This window comes from Ostrea edulis, chromosome 3 (assembly GCF_947568905.1).
Source record: "Ostrea edulis chromosome 3, xbOstEdul1.1, whole genome shotgun sequence".
NCBI classification, from domain to species: domain Eukaryota; kingdom Metazoa; phylum Mollusca; class Bivalvia; order Ostreida; family Ostreidae; genus Ostrea; species Ostrea edulis.
In genome coordinates, this window is record NC_079166.1 from 61,630,661 (window position 1) to 61,655,566 (window position 24,906).

The window sequence follows — 24,906 nt, forward strand, 5'->3', positions numbered from 1 at the left end:
ACTTTGGCGTGACCATTGGACTTTGGCGTTCGTAACATTAACAAACCATCGCACTTTGGCTCAGACCATCGCACTTTGGCGCAGACCATCGCACTTTGGCGCAGACCATCGCACTTTGGCGTGACCATCGTAATTTGGAACGACCATCGTACTTTAGAGTCTTAAATATATAACAACTTTGGCCCCATCCTGGAGTCAGAACCTCTACTCTGGGGATCATGACATTTATAACTTTGGTAGAGACCTCCCTGCTCTGCATGATTTTCATAAACCTCAATCTGTACTATGTCAGAAAGCTTTCATGTAAATTTCAACTTTCCTGCCCCAGTAGTTTTTGAGAAGAATATTTTTTAAAGATTCTCACTATATATTTGTATGTAAAACTTTGATCCCCTATTGTGGCCCCATCCTATCCTCAGGGGCCATGATTTTATCAAACTTCAATCTGCAATATGTTAGGAAGCTTTCATGTAAATTTCCATTTTCTTGGCCCAGTAGTTTTTGAGAAGGAAATTTTTAAAGATTTTCCCTATATATTTCTATGTAAAACTTTGATCTCCCTTGTGGCCCCATCCTGCCCCGGGGGTGATGTTTACAAACTTGAATTTGCACTATGTTAGAAAGCTTTCATGTAAATTTCCACTTTCCTGGCCCAGTAGTTTTTGAGAAGATTTTCAAAGATCTCCCCATTATATTTGTATGCAAAACTTTGATCCCCCCTTGTGGCCCCACCCTAACCCCGGGGGCCATGATTTTAACAAACTTCAATCTGCAATATGTGAGGAAGCTTTCATATAAATATCAACTTTTCTGGCTCAGTGGTTCTTGAGACAAAGATTTTTCCTATATATTTGTATGTAAAACTTTGATTCCCTATTGTGTCCCCATCATACCCACTGGGGCCATGATTTTTATAAACATGAATTTGCACTATGTCAGGAAGCATTCATGTAAATTTCAGCTTTTCTGGCCCAGTGGTTCTTGAGAAGAAGATTTTTAAATGACCCCACCCTATTTTGGCATTTTTGTGATTATCTCCCCTTTGAAAGAGACATGACCCTTCACTTGAACAAACTTGAAAGCCCTTCACCGAAGGATGCTTTTGGCCAAGTTTGGTTGAAATTGGCACTGTGGTTCTGCATGGAGAAGAAGTCAAAAATGTAAAAAGTTTACAGACAGACGGACGGACAGAAGATCGAGAGACGACGGACAACAGGAGATCAGAAAAGCTCACTTGAGCTTTCGGTTCAGGTGAGCTAAATAAAAACAAGAGGTCCACAGGCCTATTCGCACACATGAATATTAGTTAAAAGTATCACTACTCCCACAGGCCTTAATTATCGATCACCCGAGTATTAGTAAATAGTATCACTACTCCCACAAGCCTTATCGATCACCTGAGTATTAGTTAAACATATCACTTCTCCAAAGGGCTACGAAATTTAGAAAAAAAATCCTGTTCTGAATATCTAAGCTAAATTCTAATGTGTTCTTAAAACTTCAATGTCCTTAAAAGTGCATACACTGATGAAAGGCTATACATACATAAAAATTTTATTTCTTTATGAAAATTATTTCAAAAGTTATCTGGATTTGAAATTTAGAATTATTAAGTCTATTCTCAGTTGATGGTCTTGTGGTCTGGAGTCCTGAAATTTACAATTTATGCCCTCTTGCCCAAATGGTGAGTCACACCAAATTTGAAAAGAATTGGAAGGGTAATTATCAAGAAGTTAAAACTATTCAATTATTAATGGATGATGACAGAAGCAATTGCAATTGGTCACCTGATTTTACTCAGGTGACCTAAAATCATACACAATGAAACTAAATGGATTTACATTCAAATTCAATGAATATTTTATATTTCTATTGATTCAGGAATTGACATTGCTTTCATCTGCGGTAATGAATGCATATTTGTTGCAAACTAGTTTGATCCAGTTTTTTTAGCACCAACTATCTCTGCAATGATTTAAACAATAAAATGCTTTCTTTATTGTTTCATCGGCCAATGAAAATAGCTAGCATTGCAGGAAAAAATCATAACCCGCGCAAGCGGGTGATGTAATTTTTTTCCTGCAATGATTCATCACCCATTAAAACAACAAAGAAAGACATTTTATTGTTTATATTTATATTTTTATGTATTGTCTTAAAATATAAACTAAATTTAAGTACTAAAATATCATATGGTTGGCCCATTCATTACATTAAAGGCAACAGCTAGTCAATGCACCCTTTGACTTTGATGACGCTCCATATTTGGTAATGATTATACAGACAGGTGGTACTAAAAAACTGGATCAAACTAGTTTGTGATAAACATGCATTCATTGTCCCAGGTGAAAGCAATGTCAATAGAAATATAAGAGAAAAGATTCAGTGAATGTAAATATTTATAGGTTATAGACTTTGTATGGGAAAATATGACGACCGAGTTTTTTTGGCGCGTAGACGAACCGAGCTTGCGAGGTCCGTTCGCGACAAAAAACGAGGTGGTCATATTTCCCATACAAAGTCTATAACCTTTTTATTATATACTTTCAATTTCATTTAGAAACTAACAATAATTTTATTTTTAACAATAACTTAATCAGTTTAACTAAGTAAAAGATGAAAAACACGAAATTTTTTAAAATTTACGGCGTAAAAATTTGATTGTGACGTAATGTTTGCGGGCTGGAAAGTTTCCGGGCATATATCGTGTGATATTTGCCCGCAAACTTTTAAAGAAAAAAGAAGAGATGAAATTGAAAGTATATAATAATACCAAATATGGAATGTCATCAAAGTCAAAGGGTGCATTGCCTGTTTCGTTTAACGTAACGAATGGGTCAACATTATGATACTTTAGTACTTAAATCTAGTTTATATTTTCAAACAATACATAAAAATATAAATATAAACAATAAAATGTCTTTCTTTGTAAACAATAAAGAAAGCATTTTGCTGTTTAAATGAAATACATAAACTTAACAAAACGATAATCCCATATAGAAAGATAATAATCAAATAGTTCCTTCTATCATTAATGTTCCCCACAGGATTGGGAAGTTATATATATAAGTTGACATGGGGAAGTGACCTAAAATCATAAACTGTTACAGATGAAACTTAAAAGGTTTCTAAAATACATAAACTTTATATAAAAAACGATAACCCCATATATAGAAAAATGATCATCAAATAGTTCCTTCTATCATATGTTCCACACACGACTCGGATGTTATATACAGTATATATATTAAGCTGACAGAGAGAAGCGACCTAGAATGAAATAAAATGAAGTAGATGACACAACTGATTCAGGAAATACCCATTGTAATAAACTAGGAATGGATTCCCCCAGTTTAACACCCCAAATGTAAGTAACAAATTGTATCAAAGTAATTATGAATTTAATGAATTGAAAGCTACCATTATTTAATCTATTTATATATAGTGACTGTATTTGTTTTGTCAGTGAAATAGGTATACAGCATATGTCAGAGTCGGTGTTTGTGGGTGTTTGTGGGACTGTGTCGTACAGTGGGGACCTGACACAACAGGTGGCAATGAGGAGAGATGTGGCAGACATTGATGAGATGGTGACAAATAAAACAATAACAAGTAACGAGAACATGGCGATGACGAGTGGAAGTTGCAGAGAAGGGTTCAGAATGAAGGGATCTGATGTGGATGTCATGTTTTGGTTTAATGACCGAGTGATATGGGACTTATCTCAGACTCAGTTCTACAATGTACACAGACAATCCCTGATTCTCTCCGTCTCTTCTGAAAGTCCACCCGGATTTACTTTTCTTCAATTACTGACACCAAGAGCAAGCAACAGAGTTATCTCAGCATTAGTCACAATGAATGGTGGACTTTACATATCTAGTTCTAAATACAGAGAGCTCACATGTTCTGATGGAGTGCCTAACTCTACAGTACATGGTCCATGTGGCAGTGGAGCTATAGCGGGAATAGAATATGACACTGCTTTCTGTTTTGCTTGTGACTTTTGGCCTCCTTCTGCCTCCTCATGGATAGACAGATGTCACACATGGCCTCAGCCACAGGTTGTTGGGGACACAGTCAGAAGTGGGTGTCACTTTGTAGCAATCGGACACAAATTAGGAAATCATGAAAGCAATGAATGGAGAATTTCATTTTCTCTTGCAGAACAAAAACTTGTGTGCTCAATGAACCACTGCCAATTTTTAACTTACGGTTTGCTGAAATTGTTCTTAAAAGAAGTCCTTAACAGTGGATTAGGTGATGACAAGAAATTACTGTGTTCCTATCACATGAAGACAGCAGTTTTCTGGATGATTCAACAAAACACAATACCTAACTGGTGTCCACAGAATCTCCTGTAATGTTTCTGGTACTGCTTTAAACTCATCCTTAAATGGGTGTATGAGGGAGTCTGCCCTAACTTTTTCATTCCAGAAAACAACATGTTTCTCAGTAATATCCATGGTGAAGCACAAAATAGATTATTCATTAGACTGTATGGTTTTTATAAAAAAGGTTTAGCATCCCTGCTACACAGTCCCTTCCTCAGGTCTTATATTATGAATGTCCTTTATAACCCCAGACTCAGTATTTGTACTGATGAAACCACTTTGGTAGCTGACATCAAGTTTGATAAAGAAATGTTTATGGAGATAAGTACCAAACCTTCGGTACCCTCATCATACCTCTACGGCATTATGAAGCACCTATACACAGTAGAACAGATGACAGTCTCACCCCTGACACAGTATCAAGTTGTCGCGTTACAGGTATGCACAGCCATCATCCTTTACAGATCTGCTTTTACATTACAAAACATGTACAGCAGCACCACTGAAAACAAGCTGATGTATATTGCTGACAGAATGTCCTGTCACATGTTGAAACTCACATCCAAGTTTGGGTGTATTTCTGACAGGTTGTACCTTGCAATGTATTATTACAAGACACTCAGATACAGAGAAGCTTTGTCTGTGATAGAGATGACAAAGGTCAACTTAGCTCAGCCATATGTGATGTATAACAGGACAGTAGACACAGAGAGGTATACCGAGGCTGTAGGGGGACAGTCCTGGTCTACAAAGTTAAGACATGCTGCAGCATGGAATATCATATTACACAACAGAATCATTCATATCGATGAATTAATGACAGAGCAGCTGGTCTCCAAACAGACCGGTTGCCCTGGATTACACATCCCACCCCTAGTTGTGTTACACATGCTGGAGTTTTCGTGTTACAGACATATTGACACAATGAGAGCACAAACAGCTCTTGATGATCTAAAGGTCCTAGTTCACCATGATCAGGGAGTGTAATATGTAAATGTGTACATCAGGGACATATCATGGCAGATCCTGGGTATCTGTCAACAGATCTCGGGGAACCCCCAGGCTGCTCTATATTCCTACCAACAATCACTCGGACAATATCCATTCCATAAAATACAAAGTGCTACACTAATGAGAATACATGAACTCCGATAAATATAGTATTGTACATTTAAATAGTTTGTATGGCTTTAACTAATGAATTATTGTCAATGACACTTCATCAGTCAACCAAGTTAAATGTGAGGACTTCAGATATTTGTGTTATAAGCTGCTTAATATGGATTAGATTTAAGTTGTTCTCTTATTTCATCTATGCCTAATCAGATCATCAGTACACATGAAATCGATGTCCGTCTAGATTTTACACCTAAAATCCTAAATCTTCACTATAACACACTATATATGGCCATGATATTTTGATCAATTAAACTTAAATTAATCATTAAATAATTTTACATCACTACATGAAAGGCGAAGATAACAAACAATGATCAATCTCATAACTATTACCACATGAAGTTGTATTATCAGTTTGAATTTTTTAATCCAAATTCCAAAAGTAACATATCAAAAATATTTCATGTTAAAGTTTATATGCATGATAATTATATTTTGTAAACAATTTTACAAATCATAAATTTTCAAATCATAGATGCTGGAGTCAGAAGAAAAATAAAAACAAGTCATTATCAAATCCATAGTTGCTTTACATGCATGTATGTCTATAATGCATTAGTTATGTAAACTGTTCAAAGTTATATGTACTGTACGAGACAATAAAGTATACAGGACAATAGTTAAGGAAAATAAAATGTAGATGTCGTAACAAAAGATATTTGTGCTATATTACCCCGGTATTATAAATAAAAATTAATCGTGTCTGTTGTGTTAATTCTCTCTGTTGATATTCCATATGTAAAGCATCTCAAATTCCTAGAAAACTCATGTCAAGCAATGTAAAATAATTAATAATTTGTGCCTGAACTTGTAAATGTTAAATCGTGAACACAGGGGAAGAGGTTTTCATTACCTGAAACTGCCTTAATTTTTGTACTTGGGTTAAATTCATAACGACAAGCTCTTATATTCGTCTCTCATTTAGAATTTTTTTAACAAAAGCTAAAATGAACCTTTCGGCATTCACAGTGGAATCTCCCCTCTGAAAATACAGCAGGATATCCCAGGAAGTCCCAAGACAAAATCCCAGGATTTATCAGGATTGTCCTGAAAAGTCCTGCTTTTTTGAAACTGAGATTGACAAGGAATTAGAGGGACGGTATTGGCAGTGGGACATTTCAGGACTTTTAAGGATAATTTCCCCATTGAAAATACAGCAGGATATCCCAGGAAGTCCCAAGACAAAATCCCAGGATTTATCAGGATTGTCCTGAAAAGTCCTGCTTTTTTGAAACTGAGATTGACAAGGAATTAGAGGGACGGTATTGGCAGTGGGACATTTCAGGACTTTTAAGGATAATTTGAACACTTAAATTTGCCTTTTATAGTCCTGCAAAGTCTCACTTAATCCTGCAATCTGAAAGGGGAGAAAGTGGGATTATTCTGGACATGTCTTGGAAAGTCCCAGTAGACAGGACTGGGATTTTGCAGGATTTTATTGGATCTCCCTAAAAATCCGGCTTTTTGAGTTGATGCAGGACTCCTGGAAAGTCCCAATTTATCCTACTAACCTGTTTTGGTCTTACCCTACTGTGGAATAAAACTCGAGATCCAGGATATGTGATATCTTTTCTGTAAAAGTGGCAATTAAGAATGAAATTATGAATCAAAATGATAATCTGATAATAAAATTTATTTAACATATATATACATAAATTTCAGCAATACTTATATGAACTTCCAAAGCAAGTACTTTGAAAAGTTCATTTAAATTATGGCTGGGGTGAGCTAAAAAGCACTATTTCTTACGTAAACAAATAATTAAACAAGAGGTCCATGGGCCACATCGCTCACCTTAGTCATCTTGGTCCATATTTAAAGATTTCCCATATACTTGTATGTAAAACTTTTGTCCCTATAATGTGGCCAAAACCTACCCTTGGGGGCCACGATTCAGGGTTGTCACTAGAAAATATTGAAGACGAGTCCCGGTATCATGGTTTGTAAGCAGCTTGAGTCCCATGAAAATTTGACGAGTCCCATGAAAGTTGAATTAAAGAGTCATTTAGATTTTTCCTACACCTTAATTTATACCGAGTGAACACAAGCTAATGTCGTACCTCTGTTCACTTTCATCTTCAACAAATTGCAAAAATCAGTTAATTTTCGCCAAGCCCATGCATAACAGTGCAGTGATCACTTTGTACACATGAAATTAAAAGTAATCATTCACGACTCGGTCTCATACAACTAATTGCCCATTGCAAACAGAATTACTTCCCCGAATCCTCTATCATCGTTACAACCCTATTCAGTATTAAACAAAATTTTAATTAAATAATTATTGTGATAAAATAGATGCGTACTAATTTTGTTTGTAAAATGATGTAAAATCTACCAAAGTTTACAAACTACGCTACTTTCAATTCCAATAAAAATGGCTACCGGAAGACAAACATTTATAATTAAATATAGATCCTGATTTGTAAAAAAAAAAGAAAAAGAAACATATATAAATAACTGCCTGTGAGTGGCAAAATGTTTTTTACTTTGTATCTAAATTTCAATATCATATTCTAATTTGCACCTAATTGACTGCACTAAACAAACAAGTTGGATTGGGACACTGTGAACTCGGTGGTATCATCTCGGTTCACATTAGAGCGTAACGTTTTACCTAGATTTTTTCCTATGAGTTTTAATTTATAATACACAAATCAGGGCTTCTAAGTAAAATTATGATTTTTACTCAGAGTCCGAGACACATCTGCGGGACTCGCCATATCAGACAAACCCCAATGAAATTTCTGTGATCCTATTCTTGCGTTAGTGACAACCCTGTGAATTTTACAAACTTGAGTCTACACTATGTCAGGAAGCTTTCATGTAAATCTCAGCTTTTCTTGGCAAGTGTTTCTTGAGAAGACAATTTTCATAAAGATTTTCCCTGTATATTTGTAAGTAAAACTTTGATCCCCTATTGAGACCCAATCCAACCCCCCCCCCCCCCCCCCCCCCCCCAGGTCATTGGTTTTAACAAACTTGAATCTGTACTGTCAGGAGGCTTTCATGTAAATTTCAGCTTCTCTGTCCCAGTGGTTCTTGAGAAGATTTTTGAATGACCCCACCGTACTTTTGCGATTATCTCCCCTTTGAAGGGGCATGGCCCTTCATTTGAACAAACTTGAAAGCCTTTCACCCAAGGGTGCTTTGTGTCACTTAGTTTGGTTGAAATTGACCCAGTGGTTCTGGAGAAGATGAAAATGTGAAAAGTTTTCGCCGACGACAGACAACGAACAAATTTTGATCAGAAAAGCTCACTTGAACCTTCGGCCCAGGTGAACTAAAAAAAAAATTTTAAACAGGTATTATCAATTTTTGTCCCTGAAGTTGAATTTTGTTTATCTTGATGTCACGGGTAACCTGGAGTGGTTCAAAGATCTATTTCTTCGACTCGTGGGTGGGGGAAGGTGGCTCCAGACCTAAACAACTTGAGATGGTCTCTCATCTTGTTTCTAACTTCTTTGAGGGCCATCTCTGGATTTTTCTCTGGTACAGAGGCTTAAAAGATAGCATAATGAATTAATTGAGAGGTTGCATAACAGGTTTTGTAAATGAACATGCAAAATTTAAAATGTCTATGTCTTGAACTTGTATATATGCACCTTCTGCATTGTCTTCCCTTTTATCCAAGCCATCTTTGGTCTCACGGGCGTTTTCCTGTCACACTGCATGATGTCGGTTCATCCACTGAAAACAGTGCCTTATTAAAAGTCACTTGATGATATTCTAAATTCATAACTATCTCTTCAAGTCCATGCTACAATGAAAGAGAACATGTACTAGATAAAAATATTAGAAACAGGATGATAATTTGTTAAGGTGTGACAATTCCACTAGACTACCAAAAAAGACGAATTATTACAAACCAAAAGTAAAAATACTAACCAGCAACGCCGTGTATTTTGAACAACTAGGCCTATCCCCCAGTTTCTGAGTGTAAGGTGAATCCTATATTCCTATCTGGAATCCATTCCATGCTTGATTGCATACTGATTCTGTTGATTGTTCTCCATCCTTGCGAATATTTCCCTGACTTCGCGCCCAGAAAGGAACATTGAAAAAAAAGCGCTTTGATCACTTGCGTGAACGTCAGGTCGTACACTGACTGACTCGTCCCCAGGTCAACACGTAACCAAAAGATGATCAGTAAAAAGTTATACAATCGACCAGTGGAAACCCAGTGTATAAGACTTCATATATATACATATGATATATTTTATACATGATATATCTTATATCGAATTAGAACGGGGAGAAGAAAAAAACACGACAAGCTTCGTACATTGTACAAGTTGACCGAAACGACATCACCGGAAGTTACAACTTTCAAAGAAGTCATTTATGATTTAAAGATTTGTGAATGGAAATCAATAACATCGGAATGAAAAAGGACTACGGGGTAACGGATGACACTCTGTAAGTACCATATGCTTATTTTGTTTACGTTTGTAAATGATTACATGCATTGGAAAAATACACGCTTGATCGCTGGACCACTCGAAATTCCTCGATACAATCATTCTATTTACAGCTTAACATATCAAAACAAACTACTCTTTTTTTTTTAACGTAAACCATTGACTGGTTCGATCTAGATGGAAAGGGTATAATCACCAGAACATTGTATCACGGATATCCATCATTATGATTCTGTTTCGATCAGTTGACCTTGTTCTGTAATTATTACTGCTTCGTAAAATAACTACGGACAGTACGGTTACAAAATTTAGCATGGCAAGCTGATTGTATCCATCAGTGATAATTTATTGCTATTTGCACCTCAAAACATTGATGTGTCAAAGAAACTTTTCTAAATATAAAATTTTTAATCAGTGTCTTGAAAATTAAGTTTCTTCATTAATAATTTGTAATTAATTATTATTGCAGGAGATTGAGAACCCAAAAGGTACATGCTGTGCAAGAAAGATGTAAACATGCAAATTCCTAAATGTACTAAATATTAAAACATCAACTGCAATCTTCAGTGGTGACATCCAAAAGTTGATATGCCATTGGTACTTCAAGTGATACGACCGTGACATTGGAAAATCCTTTTAACTTATCATCACTTGAGCCTGAATTGCAATCCTTTTGATACAGACATTTTTTTAAGTTCAGTTTCGAACATTAATGCCGCTGTGTCATCTCTGGAAATGGAAAAGCCTACCACAGAATCTGATGAATTTTTGAACATTCTTTCACAAAAAGGGATCTTCTTTATTTTGAAGAAGGTAGCCCAGGAACTGGAAATCTGTTATCAAAATTATCTTAATAATACACTGGACAATATTCTAACCTTAAAAAAAACATGACAAACCCGATTGAACTCCTGTGATGAAGCATCTCAAAACTCAAATTATGGTAGTCTTTCAAGTGACATTGAGGATTTCAATAGTGCATTTGACAGTAAAGTGATTTTTATTCAAGTTCAGATTGTTGTCATTATAAATTTATAAGAAGTGTTCTCATAGCCAACATTTTTCAAGTCTACTTTTGATGAAATATAGTCTTTTCTATTACAACTTATTATGACATGATTGTTGTTGTATACATAAATGTTCTTATCCACGAATCATTCACTATTCTTATAGGGTTTTTTTAGCCTGAACTATGTAGCAATGACATGTCAAGGTAATCCAGAAAATGTAAAATCTTTTCTTTGATATGACAAGGATTTAATTTTGTAACAATTAATATCTAAAAGTCCTGTAACCCTCATTAAAGTCCTTTATAATCTGACTTCACTGGTTGTAAGATTTTGAGGGTAATTGCAAGACTTCTCTCTTTGCATACTTTTAATACGAAGTCCTGGATAGCAATGTAAAGTCTTGCATTATCTTGAATGTATCAAGTATGAGATTTTTAGGGAATTTCTGGGACGATGTTTTCGTCTTCATTTTATAATAAAGTCCTGAAAAACACAAGAATGTCCTAGAAAAACCTGCTGCTATGAGAGTGGGACTTTGTAAGACATTTAGGTAATAAATATGTCCTAGAAATTCTTGCAAAGTCACTCTTGATGTAAGTGGGATATTCCAGGACAAATGCAGAAACATGAAGTCCTGTATTATCCCACTGCATTAGGACATGGGAGAAGTGGGACTTCACAAGGAAGTCCCAGGACTTCCAGGGATATCCTTTAATTAAGCAAAAAAGTGGGATTTATTTTCAGAGGGGCTAATCCTGAAATTTTGTACTTCAAAATTAAATTTCTGATATAGTAAGAAAGTCTCCTTCCACTCTTACGCACACGTTCAATTTTAATTTTCGCCTAGCTATCAAGATCGGTCCTTTCACTTTGGTGTTCCGAATGACAATGAAAAGACTGAACGATGAACGAACGGCGAACGCACGCTGAACGCTTTGTGAACGGTGAACGAATGGTGAGCGCACGCTGAACGCAAAACTGTGAACGGAGAGCGCACGGTGAATGCACGCTGAACTAATGGTGAAGGCACGCTGAGCGAACGGTGAATGCACGCTGAGCGAACGGTGAACACACACCAGGGATTTTCCACACCATTTTGGGAATGGGGCCTGGGCCTTTAGAATTGGGAATTTTAACGCCATTTTGTCCAAATTGGGAATTTTAGAAATTCACAGTTTTACAACATATTTCTTAAAATACGCTTTTTTTTTTCAATAAAAAGATGAACATTTTCTCTTCATTCATAGAAGTTTTTCTTATCATAACATTCTGTTTTTCATTGCAATCAGGGTTAAATGACACTTAAACCTATTTTTCAAAGATGAATGGACTGACGGAACACCAGCTTTCAAATTTCCAAGTGACCTTAGCTTCTAGTTCTCAGATGGTTCTTCAAAAATGTCAGGAAGAGAAAATAGACAGCATTTTCCCCATTTTACTTGCAGTTCATGGCTATAAATAATATTGTGTATTTATACTTTTGAATACTAGATGGATTTTTTTTCAATTACAGTTGAATTAAGTTTAGATTTAATCATGGAGTTTTAATTACATATTGTATTGCTTTGAAATTTGACATAAACAGCCTAACCATGTATAAGTTATTTTTCAAATCATGATCTAGTTCATCATGAAACTCTCTGTGATACTATCTATGCCAATATACTTGTTCAATCAGTAGGAAAAGCACCAGGCTTGGAAAGTTATATTTTCATATCCAATAAAATCATTTTGTAAAGTAAATATATCTCTAAATGTACATATGTAAATATTAATGATAAAAGTAAGCTAAATTTGAACTAATGCTGCTTTATACAATGCAGCATACAATATCACAATTTCTGGTGATTAGACTCTCCAAACGCTGCTTCAAAGATTAAAAACAATTATTTTCACACAAAGTACACTGAAAATACATTCTAAATATATATGATATTTACCTAATAACTCTCAGATAGGTTAAGGAAGTGGGTACAATAAGAGAAGCAACAATATAGCACGTATTAATCAAAGAAAAAAATGGAGGAAATTTGGATTTATCGAACAGTTGCCGATATTTCGAGTCATCTGGAGTGTTTTATAAAATGAACTATGATGGTAGTGCTGCTGAATTATATTGAATCATTCTACTTTCCCCATGACAATATTGCATAACAAGACAATTTTTTATTTGACTTGAATTGGGAAATTTTGTAGACAAATTGGGAAAAAATACTACTATTTTGCATTGGGAATGGGGCCGAATTTCGGCCCCCTACAACAGGGTGGAAAATCCCTGCACACTGAGCGAACGGAAAAATGGTAAAGTAGAATGTTTCAGGGATTGTAAAAGGGAAAATTGGGGAAACAGGATAGGAAATCAACACTATTCGAGTAGAGACTAAACCAGGAAAAAAGCGGTTCATAGAATCACCGAAATTACCGCTAATCACCGAAATTACCAAAGAAATGACCGAAATTACCAATAAAGGGGCTGAAATTACCTCCGTGTATGTTCATCTATGTACTATCTAGTCACACATCAAATTTTATGAAGATTGGTAACAATTTAAAGGAGTTATGGTCATTAAACCGATTAATGTGAAGCGTAAATTTATACGAGTTTCTTCCCATGTTATATATATCGTATTCATGGTATTGATTTATACAATGTGTGATAAATAGATAAAATAAAATATTTGTCCTGAATTTTATATTGCCATTTGGAACTTACTGGCTATTCATAGTTCGCTTACTGAGTACCTGTCGGTAAAGGGAAGTAACTCAGATTCACACGTCACAATAATCGGTTTTATGGAAACAATTCCTTCAAATCGTTACCAATCTTCATGAAATTTGATGTGTGACTAGATGGTATATAGATGAACATATACTGAGGTAATTTCGGCCCCTTCATTGGTAATTTCGGTCATTTCTTTGGTAATTTCGGTGATTAACGGTAATTTCGGTGATTCTATGCACCCGGAAAAAAGAGAAATTTATAATTAGGTTTAAATAGGTCTTTAACCAAGTCAATAAACGGTGACATGTAGGTGATGATGAATAATTTAGCTATATTACTATGTTAGAAGTTTTAATGAGTGTAGTACTCTTATCTACAGAGATAAGAAACTTGGATGTAAACTAACAATTCATGCTATTTTTCTAGGTCCAAGGGCCATTAAATACTTGATGAAAAATCAATGGACCGAGATGAAATTCGAACTTGATTGATAACTTGTTATGGCAAAGCAATGTACTAAATATCAAATGAATATCTGCAAGTCCAAGCAAAAAGTCTGGAAAACTGATAATCCATGATATTTTTCTAAGTCCAAGGGTCATAATTAACTTAATGAAAAATCAACGGACCAAGACGAAATTCGAACATGATATGTATCTTGTTATGGCAAAGCAATGTACCAAACATAAAATAAATATCTGCAAGCACAACCAAAAAAAGTCCGGAAAACTGATAATTCACACTATTTTTCTAAGTCCAAGGGCCATAACTTAATGAAAAATCAACGGACTGAGACGAAATTCAAACTTGATCAGTAACTTGTAATGGGAAAGCAATTGTACCAAATATCAAATGCATATCTGCAAGCACAACCAACAAAAGTCTGGAAAACTGATAATTCACACTATTTTTTTAAGTCCAAGGGCCATAACTAAATAAAAAATCAACGGACCGGGACCAAATTCGAACTTGATAAGTAACTTGTTATGGCAAAGCAATGTACCAAATATAAAATAAATATCTTCAAGAACAGAGAAAAAAAGTGTGGAAAACTGGACGGACGGACAGACAGACAGACAGACGGAGCGTAAACCTAAAGTCCCCTTCGACTTCGTTGGTAGGGGATTAATTACAATCAGAAAGAGATGTCCATACTATTATCATCAACAAGGAATTGACCGCCTACTGGACAGGCCTCATCAACAGTACCTCGACCTGTTGCAGAACCAAGCATTCAACAAGACTAGTCTCTTTCCTCTGGAGCGATATTGAATGTAACAAATCTCAATATCTTTATAATTAATTCAACATTCTAATAACGCTGCATTAAAATACTACTTTCATCAAGCTTTTTACACATGTTAATTGTTTATTTCAAAAAGACAGCGACACCAAACTTTTATCAGAGGGTTAAACCTTCTTTCAGAGTTCATGGACTACTTGAACTGTCATATAGGAAGGTTTTGTATTATTCATGCCAAAGTTGAAGTTTTTTCCCTTTCAAATGTATCATACTTTTCAATAAAAGATCGGTGACAGTCACAAATGTTCTGCATGAGACCATAAACCAGTTAGATTGCTCATATTTTACATAGATTTCTGCTAATAAAGGATCAATAAATAGAATTAGGCATAGCTAGAAAAAGATGGTCTCAAGGAAATGTTTTAATTGAATATTGAATTCATGGGTATAAAGGTACTACTTCATAACATTAGTTCAGATAAATCCTATACCTGCTTGCTTCTGGACGAAAATAATGATTTTGCATGGTTTTTACTGAAACAAGCACTTAATCATTCTTGGGTTTATGTCTTTTTTTTTCTATGACTACTCTTTAAGATTGGCATGACTTATACAAATAAACAACTCCTCATTGCTTAAAGTGCAAGAACTTGTACTTAAACCTTAGACATTTACTTATCTTTAAAATTGTGTATAATGATCTTACTTGAAATTTGAAATTCAATTCCTAGAGCTCTATGCAAATCATCTAGGAAATCTCAACGTACATAACTTCGTAAGCATCAACAAATGAGAGTAAAATAGCTATAATTTATTCATTCTGCAAAGTTAGCTATGTGTTCTTACTTTGCACATGAGAAAAGGTGAAGATAACGAACAGTGATCAATTTCATAACTTCTACAAGGAATACAAAATTAAGAGTTGGTCAAACACAAGAGTCCTGCACTGTAACATATCAGAGTTTGACTTAATTCAACCTTTTCTTCCAATAGTCTGTGTCAGGTCAAGTGGCAATCTTTATTGTCTGCCACTATGCCGAACTTCTTACTACAACAGTTTTATTCCCTCGACAATCAAACTCTGGAATGAGCTAAAAGCGGATATAAAAGATTCTCCTACTTTATCCATATTCCAGTCTAAACTTTAAAATAATATAAATTCAACAAGAGGCCTAAGGGCCACATCGCTCACTTGGGTCAACTTAGCTCATATTTAAAGATTTTCCTTATATATTTGTATTTGAACAAACTTGAATCTGCACTATGTCAGGAAGCTTTCATGTAAATATCAGTTTTTTTGGCCCAGTGGTTCTTGAGAAGGGCCATGATTTGAACAAACTTGAATCTGCACTATGTCAGGAAGCTTTCATGAAAATATCAGCTTTTCTGACTCGGTGGTTCTTGAGAAAAAGATTTTTAAAGATTTTCCATATGTATTTGCATGTAAAATGTGACCCCATCAACCCCCCGGGGGCCATGATTTTACAAACTTGAATCTGCATTATGTCAGGAAGCGTTCATGTAAATTTCAGGTTTTCTGGTTCAGTGGTTCTTGAGAAGAAGATTTTTAAAGATTTATCTTATATATTTGTATGTAAAACTTTGATCCCCTATTGTGGCCCCATACAACCCCTGGGGGCCATGATTTGAACAAACTTGAATCTGCATTATGTCAGGAAGCTTTCATGTAAATTTCAGCTTTTCTGGCTCAGTGGTTCTTGAGAAGAAGATTTCTAAATGACTCCATCCAATTTTTGCATTTTTGTGATTATCTCCCCTTTGAAAGGGACATGGCCCTTCATTTCATTAGACTTGAAAGCCTTTCTCCCAAGGATGCTTTGTGACAAGTTTGGTTGAAATTGGTCCAGCGGTTCTTAAGAGGAAGTCGAAAATGTGAAAAGTTTACGCCGACGCCGACAGACAACGGACAAATTTTGATCAGAAAAGCTCACTAGGTGAGCTAAAAAGCACTTCAGTTTTGGCAAAAGACAAGAAAATACTATTCTCTGTCAATACGGATTAAAGCTAGTAATTTGAATGCTCATTTATTGAAGGATTATTTGACTGATGATCCACAGTTTGCATTGTGGCAATGAATTAGAAGGAAATGTGCATTATTTCCTTGAATGCCCAAAATAATAATATTATTGTGCAGCAATTTCGTGACATCCGTGTCCATTTTCAGCTGAATTATATCCTGTGTGGCAGTTCTGAGTATTCATATAACTTGAATTGCAAAATTATTTCTCATGTTCATAACTACTAAGTAACATTAAATTAAATCTTCTAAGCACTTCTGTACATGTTAATTTTTGCACCTTTTTTTTTTAATTTCTTTTTTTCCAATTGGCTGGATTGATCTATATTGATATTATACAGTTATTGACTGGGTTCGAGGACAACAGCTGTTTTGTTTGACCTGAGAACGGGTCTGTTCCCCGAAGCCGTGGGCTGAGGGCAACAGATCCGTTCAAGGGTCAAACAAAACAGCTGTTGTCCGAGGACACAGTCTACAACTGTTTTGTTATACACTTTCAATTGTTAGGATATTTTACTAAATGCGCATGGTTTGTTGACTTTGAGCTTTTAACATGACAGAGGAATTGTATACATTTATCAACGCATCCACTAGTTTAAAAAAAAAACTTCGTAATATCCTAATTAACAATCACTAATTACATTTTTCGTGTTTCTGTTCTGCGTTCTATTTAATAAATTCTGTATCTTCATCAGTGAACCTCGTCATTACGTAAACAAAGCAACAGACCGAGAACCACGTGACTTACACAGCCGATAGAACTGCCCGGTCAACAGTTCGTAAATCATGTCAATAGACCACGAGTGTGAAAATTGGTTTAACAGTAAAAATGTTATTTCTAAATTGTATTAGTTTTATATAGGAAATCTTTTTAGGTGTATAACAATGCTCTATATTGTATGTATGTGTGTGAATGTAGGTGGGTGGTTTTGTTGTAAGTGTACGTGTGTAGGTGTAGAACATGTTAATCTATAAAAAATAATTTCATAGCAAAATTCAGCAAAACTAGTATAACTATTTTCACATAAACTTAATTACAATATTGTCACATCTTCAAATAATCCTGTTCACCAATCATATCTTTGTACTTGACCTTTATATTTGGGAGAGGGCCAACATAGGATATGCCTGTTGTCCAATCCTATTGAGTTTCTCAAAAGTATATGTTTACATCAAATTATATCAGAGGTTGGATCAGGCACCTAGGAGGAGTAAACATCCCCTGTCGACCAGTCACACCTGCCATGAGCCTTTTATCTTGATCAATTAAATGCATAGGTGATTGTGTACAGAAGTCCTGGTCCCAACCCCCTCCTTGTATTTTTTTAATAGTATTTTGGGTGTATTTTTGATAAAAAAAACTTCAGTGTTTATATTGAAATGGAATGCACAAATCTCTTATAGAAACCGTTTTTTTTAAATGTCATATCACCGATCATAAGAGATGAATAAGGTGTGCAATTCAACTGGCAACATTTTGAAGGGAAAACCTCTGCACTTCACTGACAAATCCTATCAAAAGAGCAACTACCAAAAATTAACTGAATACACCGGTCATTCTAAATCTACTGATGATCGATTCTTGGTATAATGTATCGCTAACTGGTGTGCAATAATTTCCCCATGCCGTTAAATTGCACTGTTTTAACCTCACAACCTAAGGATGAGACCATAAAAACTGAGGCACCATGTCATAGCAGGTGTGGCACAGTGAAGATCCCTTCATGCTCAATGGCCATAAGCGCCGAGCATTGGTCTAAATTTTGCAGCCCTTCACCAGTAATGGTGACATGTCCATATGAGTGAAATATTCTCGAGAGGGACTTTAAGCAATATTTAATCAATCAATCACCACCCACAATGAATGGAAGGTGTGCATGGTGATATATATTTCTGTTGCGGTCCACTATTTTTAGAATGAAAAAACGAGACAGGGTTTCTAAATACCATAAGCTGCATGAAACGGTAAGAGAATACAGATGATAATAAAAAGACGCTAGTTTATTGTGTACAAATGGATGGGTAATTTTAGGATTATAGCATGGAAAATAGGGGGATTTCTCTTTGGTGTCCTGAGTGGCAGAAAATAAAAGTTTAAATAATCATTTATATTTGAATATAAAGAAAAATTAAATTTCCAATGTTTGGAAAAATTATTGAAAAAATATCCAGATATCTTATCATTGTAAACTCTTAATCATGATTTGGAACATAATGGTGTTGAAAAAAATGAATACTTGAGGGTTAGATTAAGACACAACACTGCTTTATTTATATGATCTAAAATGATATAGGGTTTGGAGACAGGAAGAGGGTAGTTCTTTTTAATTATTATTATCATTTTATCATGTGCACAGTACACAAGAAACATGTATGTGTGCAATGCACGCACAAGTGTTACATGATGGCATGCTATTTGTTTAATTTCATAACAAAGTTATGATTCTTTTTATTAACTGCCTAAAGAAATACTACTATTTCATTCTTATGATCGAATTTGGATCTGAACACATGGAAGGGGCTTGATGAAATATTTTGTTTATATAGGGTCACACCTTCTGAACAAGAGGCCCAAGGGCCACATCATTCACCTGAGTCACCTTACAGACGGACATACGACTGACAACAGGCGATTAGAAAAGCTCACTCACAATTTTGATTAAGGACTACATGTTCTTTCTACATTATTATCAATTTCGTCTTAATTGATTGTCATTAGCACTAAAGAAGATGCAATTTAAGTGTTTTACACATAAATACTATAACCAAGTTAGTTCCTGCCCTGGAGTCAGAGCCTCTACCCCGAAGATCATGAAATTTTGGTAGAGACCTTCCTGCTCTACATCATTCACTATGCATTTAGTTCTCCTTATACATGTGTGGCTCTAGAGAAGACATTTTTAAAAATTTATCAATTTTTGACAGTTTTTATCCCACCCCTAAGGACCCAAGGGTGCAGGAGACCTGAAATTTACAATTTATGTCAGCCTTGTCCCAAAGATGCTTCATACCAAATTTGAAAAGAATTGGAATAGTAGTTATCAAGAATTTAAAAATGTTCAATTGTTAACACACGATGGACAATGCACGACGGACACAGACCAATTGCAATAGGTCACCTGAGTGACTCGGATGACCTAAAAATATATCTGAACTTCGTGAAACATTTCATCTTGCAAACAGTTCCCATGTTTTTCCTCAAAGACATCTGTCAAACTTTGACGGTGCTCCAAGCATTTGAAATGCCACGTTTCAGCTCCTATGTGCTTAATTACAATTTTCATTTTTGATTGCAAATATCGAGCTCACTAGAGACTCTTCTGACTCTCACTTTTACATTGTGACATGGGAGAGTCAGAGCAGATTACATATTGAAAAATGAAAATTCAGCAACACCAGCTGGTGTCACTGCTTTGCCTACCATTTACAACTCCTTTTTGTGGATCTACCTTCCAGATGCAAGGATTCATTTATCGGATGATTATCATACCGACTTTAACACCGATTGAAATTTTGTGTATTTGTGTGTTGATGTCATGCACAAAGAAATGGTGACGAGGTGACCTGAGTCAAAGTGATGCTTCATTTGTTGGTGTTAGGGCAACATAATAGCCATGATTACCTTGTAGAATAATCATCCGAGTCTTAGAAGGTAGACCCACGAAATAAAGTCATAAAAGGTAGACAAACCCGTGAAAGCAATTAGTGTCGCTTGCATTCCCACTTTTCAATATTTAGTACACTGTGAATCTCCCCCGCACATGTCACATTACATAATAGCAAGCGAAGCGACAAGCTCACTCCAATGATTACACATATGAGTCACGTGATTTGTTCTTCATCTGCTGAAAAAAGATGAGTATTACCCGCAATGCTTCTGGAAAAATGTCGCCGTCACTGCGGTATATTTCATTGACAAGCCCGAAAATAAAATAAACAAATTGTTTGGAAAGTACCACAATCGTTTTTAAATTCCATAAAAGCTTTTCATACCTTCGTACATTTTGCTAATTGCTTGGTTTGAAAGGAAAAAAACAAAACAAAAAACATTGCAGCTAATATGACGTCACATTGCACTGTTTACATCAACCGCTTTATATTTCCCTCGTTAAATGAATCGGCAGATTTAAAAATGCATTAAGTCGTGTTGCAAGATATTATGGGTCTTTGCTCGTTTCAACAGTCACATCATAAAAAATATTAGTGGTGGCAAGAGTCAGAGGAATCTCGAACTAATATTGAGTTGGCAATGGCCATGCCGTTTGTTTTGAATAGATTTCAGCCTCCACGATTACAGTTCATTAAAACCGATGTCAAAATTGTTGATTATTTACATATGTATAAGGTTAGATTTGTACTCTATTTCATAAAGGGCAAAGCCCTCTCACAGCCCAAAGGGCCGTGAGAGCAGAGCTCTCCCTATAGGTAACACGTAACTATATACATGTTTAAAAGAAAAATATGGAAAACTAATGAAAAATTAAACTATACCTATGAAAATTGAAAATTTTGGTCCCAATGGCGTCGATTCGAATACTAGCGCATGGACATGTATTTCTCCATTTTAAATTTCGTCTACCCTAGTTCACGTCATTCTGATATGTTACATAACATCCGTAAAAGCATGTAAATCTTATTTTCTTAATCATGTATAATCAATCCTCAATTAACGCGATTTGCACCATGTCTCCTATGTTTGTGTATTTGCTAAACACCGACACTAAAAATGATGTCACAATGCACTGTTTACATCAGTTGCATAGCGTTTCCCGTGTTCAATAAATAGGCAGATCAAAAATGTCTAAAGTTAGAATACTTTGATTGAGCTCTGTCCTCGCATGTTAGGTGCTAATTTTTCGAGATATTTTTGCCCTGTTATGGATCTAGAGACTAATGCCAATATTTTTTGCTTCGCCCTCAAACACAGTCACGCCGTAAGACACATTATATAGTATGTGCACTATAAAGACTGTAAAGTAATCTTTATATCACTTTGTGACCTTGATGTCGCCCACAATGTGTATAGTCATTTGGAATAAAGAAAACCAACGCATGTACATATCGACTCGGTACAGGTGAAAGATGACGATATTTTGCCTCATTTCGATACGATTTCGATGTGAATGTGGAAAATGCCCAACATTTGAGTTGAGATTATGGAAATTGCTATATTTGAGAGGATATTGTACCGATCCGTATCACTCTTTAAATTTACCATATCAATGTCAACATACAGTAGTGTATCCAGCCCAAACTGCAAATGATTTGAGTGCATCTTTCACCTGTACCGAGGTAATAAACAACTAAAAGTCTGGCGGATAAAAATAGCTCTACGTCACTTGTATGATGACGTAATAGTTAAGCAAAGGATTTCCCCACGTGATATGATGTTTGTTTATGCATTGACAAACAATTTTTACTAAAAATATGCGATGCTTGAAAGAATTTTAATTTTATAGAGGGTGAAGCCTTCTCACGGCCCGAAGGGCCATGAGAGCAGAGCTCTCCCTATAGGTAACACATATATACATGTTTAAAAGGAAAATATAGGAAAATAATGAAAAATTAAACCATACCTATGGAAATAGAACAGTTTGGTACCAATGGCGTCGATTCGAATATTAGCGCGTGGACATGTATTCTCCATTTTGAATCTCATCTACCCTAGTTTACGTCGTTCTGAGTTGTTACATAAAATCCGTAAAAACCTGTAATTCTTATTTTCTTAATCATATATAATCACTCCACGATTAACGCCATGTTTTTTTGTTGTGGTTCAAACGCTATGTTTGTAAATTTGCTAAATAACGACGCTGAATATGACGTCACGATGTACTGTTTACATCGATTGCGTTATATTTCCCGCGTTCAATATATAGGCGGATCAATGTCCAAAATTAGGATGCTTTGATATAGCTCTGTCCTCGTGCTAACTTCGGGTTATTTTTGTCCTGTTTTGGATATAGATACTTATGCCAAAACTTTTTTGCTTCGCCCTCAAACACGGTCACGCCGTAAAACATATTATGAATATGCTGTTATTACTTGTTATTTTACTAGGGACACCTTAACCCCGCTGTGTAATGCCAACATTGTTTGCTTCGCCCTCGAACACGGGCACGCCGTAAGGCATATTATTTATTATGACCCAAGCAATGCTTGAAAGCATCTGACTTCTCATTTTGCCACCATTGGACATTCAATGTTACATTGGCTAAGAATTAAGTATAGGTAGAGGTTATGCATCAACCAGAAATCATAGCTTTGAAGGGTCTAAATCATCTAAAAACTTGAAAAATACTACATACTTACTAAGATATATGTCAAATACATTCACATTATAAAATCTGAAAATGCTTCACATTGTACTTATCGAACCGGAAATGGTAAATGACTGCTAACTATGAAAGGAACGGCTAAAGCCTGAACGTATTTATTCCGGAAAACTTTATTTACTTAATCAAAAATGATCAAAGAAAGATAACTCGAAAAGAACTCTTATGAATATATTAGTGCTTTCTGGTTTCTGTGTACATCATTTTTTTAAAGTTACATTTATCAAGTTTATTATCATTCACATAAGAGGAAATGATGATATTTATTATTATTATTTTATTAGTCAGTAAATAGCTCTTTAGAGCTAATGTGTGTATTGTTATACCATGATTATGTGATTTGATTTATCTTAGGAAATGTGGATAAATTCGAAATTTCCTTGAATTTAGAGACAATAAATGATGCTTTCTAAACAATGCATTTGGTTTACAACAGTCTACGTGAATAAATCTGTTCATGCTAGAATAGGGTGCACAAGAAAACTGTTCTGAAGAGCAATGCGGTATGTATAGATAAGATAAGATAAGTTTATTCCAATTTTGGGCCCAGAGGGCATAACAGTAAGACATTTTATAAAGAAGGAAATTCAAAAAAGAAAGAAAGTTTACAACATTAACTACAGGTTACATAGACTGCAAACTGCATGTGGATGCAGCATGTTGGGGGAACAAGTACATACATATATGAATTGCTAATCATGTATATATACAAGTAGATGGACAGTATCAGTATTATACCAATATATGAATAATAAACTATAATGATTTTTGCAGTTTTAAAGCATCACTTCTTTTTCTGTATATTAATGATATTGTGAGAGATATACAGCAGCCTAGCTTTTTTTTTTTTTTTTTAAATATGGAGGCAGTCATTAATCTTTATTACCTAATGGGCTTAGATGAGTTGAGGAATATCTATAGTACCAAAGTAATCAACAGAAACTTGAGACAAATCGATCGTTTATATTGCGCAATATATGACGCACTATAGCATGCTGTGTTTATTTGAATTTATTATTAAAGGGGCATGAACATGATTTGAGGTGAAATTTTTCAAATTTTATTTTTCCATTATTATTGTTTACAATGCTTAACTAAAGTATTTCTCATGGTCAAACAAAATTTGAATATCAGATTTTGAGTTACATGTGAGATACAGCTCTCACAATTCTTTGTTATGTAAACAAGGATCGTCCCATGTTTTTGTTTACATAGAGATTGCTTAATAGAAAATAGCATGTTTAATACAAAATGAGATGTGCTAAACACGAGAATATATTTAATTATGTTCAGAATTAACTCGTGCATAGATAAATCTACTTTAAACGAACTTTTACTAGTATAGTTAACCTACGTAAACAGAAACATGACCAGACCCTTGTTTACATAACAAAGAATATTGTGAGCTCTGTATCTCTTGTACCTTGGCAACTGACATTCAAATTTTTGTTGACCATCAGAAATGCCTTAGTTAAGCATTCTTAACATTAAAAATGGAAAAATAAAATTTGAAAATTTTCAGCTCAAATCGTGTCCATGCCCCTTTAATGAAGAAACCTTATTAGATGCTCGTGTCCAGGGTTAATAACATAAACGTTTGGGATTTTTTAAATCCTAATAACAA

At 35.1% G+C, this 24,906-nt stretch overlaps 1 protein-coding gene, 1 long non-coding RNA gene and 1 pseudogene across 3 annotated transcripts in view; 2 read left to right on the top strand and 1 right to left on the bottom strand.

Moving 5' to 3' along the window:
- LOC125675022 (39S ribosomal protein L9, mitochondrial-like) overlaps positions 1-23,358 on the bottom strand; it is a 43,041-nt gene extending 19,683 nt beyond the window's left edge. The window contains exon 1 of one of the 2 annotated variants that reach the window (XM_048912478.2): positions 23,260-23,358. The gene's annotated coding sequence lies outside the window, so the exon portion shown is untranslated. Of the gene's footprint in view, positions 1-23,255 lie in introns of both variants that reach the window. The other variant, XM_048912479.2, reaches the window with a different exon arrangement.
- On the top strand, positions 3,273-6,215 carry LOC125675015 (uncharacterized; annotated as a pseudogene).
- Positions 8,482-11,255, top strand: LOC130052698 (uncharacterized). The gene is made up of 2 exons (XR_008801080.1): positions 8,482-9,932; positions 10,404-11,255. It is a non-coding gene; the product is annotated as an uncharacterized LOC130052698 (long non-coding RNA).
- Positions 23,359-24,906: the final 1,548 nt, after the last annotated feature.